The following is a 3810-nucleotide window of genomic DNA, read 5'->3' on the forward strand; positions in this document are numbered from 1 at the left end:
AGAGGAATCGGGTGGAGAGGGAGGTGGGAGGGGGGATCGGGATGGGGAATACGTGTAACTCTATGGCTGATTCATATCAATGTATGACAAAACCCACTGAAATGTTGTGAAGTAATTAGCCTCCAACTAATAAAAAAAAAATATTTATGACAAAAAAAATAAATAAATAAAGGTAATGGTCTTAAAAAAAAAAAAATGAAGTTCCTAGTTTGTTTTCTCTGTTTTTCTATAAAGAAAACATATATACAAGAAATACTATATATTTAAGTTGGTTCAAACATAACTGCAGTTTTGCACTGTTGAAATTTGCCAGTTGATATTGGAACACATTCTTAAGTAAATGTGGTTATGTTATACATCATTTTAATGCATGTATCATTCTTTATTTTTTTTGCTAATTACTTATTACTTGATGTTTATTTTATATTATTTTAGACTATGGACATGATATTAGACAGAAAGTAAATTTGAGCAATTTTCTTATTCTAATTCAAACTGGGTCATGAAACAGTGGAGACAACTGACAACATCAGTGACTCACTTGTCCCAGGAATTTCTAACAGACGTGTAATGCAGCGGTGGTTCGGGAAGTTTTTCGAAGGAAACAAGAGCCTTGAAGGTGAGGAGCATAGTGGCTGGCCATTGGAAGTTGACAACAACCAACTGAGAGCCATCATTGAAGCTGGTCTTCTTACAACTACACAAGAAGTTGCCGAACAGCACAACATCAACCATTCTATGGTCGTTAGGCATTTGAAGCAAACTGGAAAGATGAAAAAGCCTCATGAGCTGATCGAAAATATAAAAAATTGTCAATATTGTAAAGTAATTAGCCTCCAACTAATAAAAATAAATGAAAAAAAATTGTCATTTTGAAGTGTCATTTTCTCTTATTCTGCACAACAATGAACCATTTCTCAATCGGATTGTGATGTGTGATGAAAAGTGGATTGTATATGGCAACCAGCAATGACCAGCTCAGTGGTTGGACCACAAAGAAGCTCCAAAGCACTTTTCAAAGCAAATTTGCACCCAAAAAAGGCTATGGTCACTGTTTGGTGGTCTGCTGTCCATCTGACTCCCTACAGTTTTCCGAATCCTGGTGAAACCGTCGTATCTGAGATGCATGCTCAGCAAATCAGTGAGATGCACTGAAAACTGCAACACCTGCAGCGGGCACTGATCAACACAAAGGGCCCAATTCTTCTCCGCAACATCGCCCGACTGCGCATTGCACACCCAACCGATGCTTCAGGAGTTGAACAAACTGGGTTTGCCTCATTAGTCACATTCGCCCGACCTCTCACCAACTGACTATAGCTTCTTCAACCATCTAGACAATTGACTAGCACTTCTTCAAGTATCTAGACAACTTTTTGCAGGGAAAACCCTTCCACAGGATGCAGAAAATGCTTTCCAAGAGTTTTGTAGAATCCTGAAGCACAGATTTTTATGCTACAGGAATAAATAAACTTATTTTTCATTCGCAAATATGTTCTGATTGTAATGGTTCCTATTTTGATTAATAAGATGGGTTTGAGCTCAGTTACAATGATTTTAAATTCACAGTCTGAAACCACAGTACTTTTGTATGTATATATATAAATATATATATATATATGAGATACATTGCAATTGATGAACTAATATTAATACATTATTATTAACTAAAGTCCATACTTTAGAGTTCACTCTTTGTGCTGCACATACTATAGGCTTGAGAAAAGTATAATGATATAATCCACCCCTATATGTAAGAAGTAGTTCTATTCACTTAAAACCCCCTTTGTTTCACCTATTCATCCCTTCTTCACCTCTAACCCCTGGCAACAACTGATCTTTAAACTGTCTCCATAATTTTGCCTTTTCTAGAATGTCACATAGTTGAAATCATGTAGTATGCAGTCTTATAAGATGGTTTCTTACTTTGCAATATGCTTTTAAGGTTCTTCACATCTTTTTGTGGTTCAATAGCTTGTTTCTTTCAATGGCTACTATTATTTTATTGTCCAGAATAAACCTATTGAGGACATCATAATTGCTTCCAAGTTTCAGCAATTATGAATAAAGTTTCTATAAATATGCATGTGCAGGTTTTCATGTGAACATGAGTTTTCAACTCATTTGTGCACATATGAAGGAGTATAATTGCTGGATTATATGTTAAGAGTATGAATATGTTGTAAGAAACTATTAAATTGTCTTCCAAAGTGACTGTGCCATCTTGTATTTTCACAAGTGAGGAATAAGCATTTATGTTGCTCCACATCCTCATCAGTATTTAGTGTTGGCAGTATTTGGATTTTATATCTTTCTAAAGTGTATGCAGTAGTACATCATCGCTGATTTAATTTATGATTTTCTAACCAGACCACCTGACCCACCTCTTGAGAAACCTACATGCAGGTCAGGAAGCAACAGTTAGATCTGGACATGGAACAACAGACTGGTTCCAAATAGGAAAAGGAGTACATCAAGGCTGTATATTTTCACCCTGCTTATTTAACTTATATGCAGAGTACATCGTGAGAAGGTGTACTGGGCTGGAAGAAGCACAAGCTGGAATCAAGATTGCCAGGAGAAATATCAATAACCTCAGATATGCAGATGACCCCACCCTTATGGCAGAAAGTGAAGAGGAACTAAAAAGTCTCTTGATGAAAGTGAAAGAGGGGAGTGAAAAAGTTGACTTAAAGCTCAACATTCAGAAAACTAAGATCATGGCATCTGGTCCCATCACTTCATGGCAAATAGATGGGGAAACAGTGGAAGCCGTGTCAGATTTTATTTTTGGGGGGCTCCAACATCACTGCAGACGTGATTGCAGCCATGAAATTAAAAGACGCTTACTCCTTGGAAGGAAAGCTATGACCAAACTAGATAGCATATTAAAAAGCAGAGACATTACTTTGCCAACAAAGATCCATCTAGTCAAGGCTATGGTTTTTCCAGTGGTCATGCATGGATGTGAGAGTTGGACTGTGAAGAAAGCTGAGCACCAAAGAATTTATGCTATTTTTTTAACTTTATTAAAAATTATTTCAAAAAATATATTTCAATTCTGAGTAGAATTACTTGCCTAACATGCCTAATCATGGATACTAAAACTTTTTAGATGATTCAGGATCTGCCATCACCCTGCTATGACCCCTATGTCTGTTACACCTCCCGAGGTTCCACAAGAATCACAGTGGGCTGAAAGACTCAGTAGCATCAGTGGAAGTTCCAAATTCAGTAGTCCTACCTGGAGGTTTGTCAAAGAAGAAGCAAGATTTTTCCACTAGATGCTAGTATTTGGAATTGATGCTTTTGAACAGTGGTGTTGGAGAAGACTCTTGAGAGTCCCTTGGACTGCAAGGAGCTCCAACCAGTCCATCCTAAAGAAGATCAGTCTTGGGTGTTCATTGGCCACCTCATGAGAAGAGTTGACTCATTGGAAAAGATGCTGGGAGGGATTGGGGGCAGGAGGAGAAGGGGATGACAGAAGATGAGATGGCTGGATGGTATCACCAACTCATGGACATGAGTTTGAGTAAACTCCGGGAGTTGGTGATGGACAGGGAGGCCTGGCGTGCTGCGGTTCATGGGGTCGCAAAGAGTGACAGGACTGAGCGACTGAACTGAACTGAATGGTGAATGACGCTAAGCATTTTTTCACACTCTTACTTGCTATCTGTATATCTGTCTTGGGGAAGTGTATCTTAAGATCTTTGTCCATTTTTAATTGTTTTTCTATTGTTCAGTTATAAGAATTGTTTGTATATTATAGGAATCAGTCTTTTATCAGATATCTTTTTGCAAATATTTTTC

At 37.7% G+C, this 3810-nt stretch overlaps 1 pseudogene; it reads left to right on the plus strand.

The window, feature by feature from the left end:
- The first annotated feature begins 570 nt into the window (after positions 1-570).
- Positions 571-3810, plus strand: part of LOC122452785 — a 55779-nt pseudogene continuing 52539 nt past the window's right edge.

Source organism: Cervus canadensis, chromosome 14 (genome assembly GCF_019320065.1).
Source record: "Cervus canadensis isolate Bull #8, Minnesota chromosome 14, ASM1932006v1, whole genome shotgun sequence".
Classification (NCBI taxonomy): domain Eukaryota; kingdom Metazoa; phylum Chordata; class Mammalia; order Artiodactyla; family Cervidae; genus Cervus; species Cervus canadensis.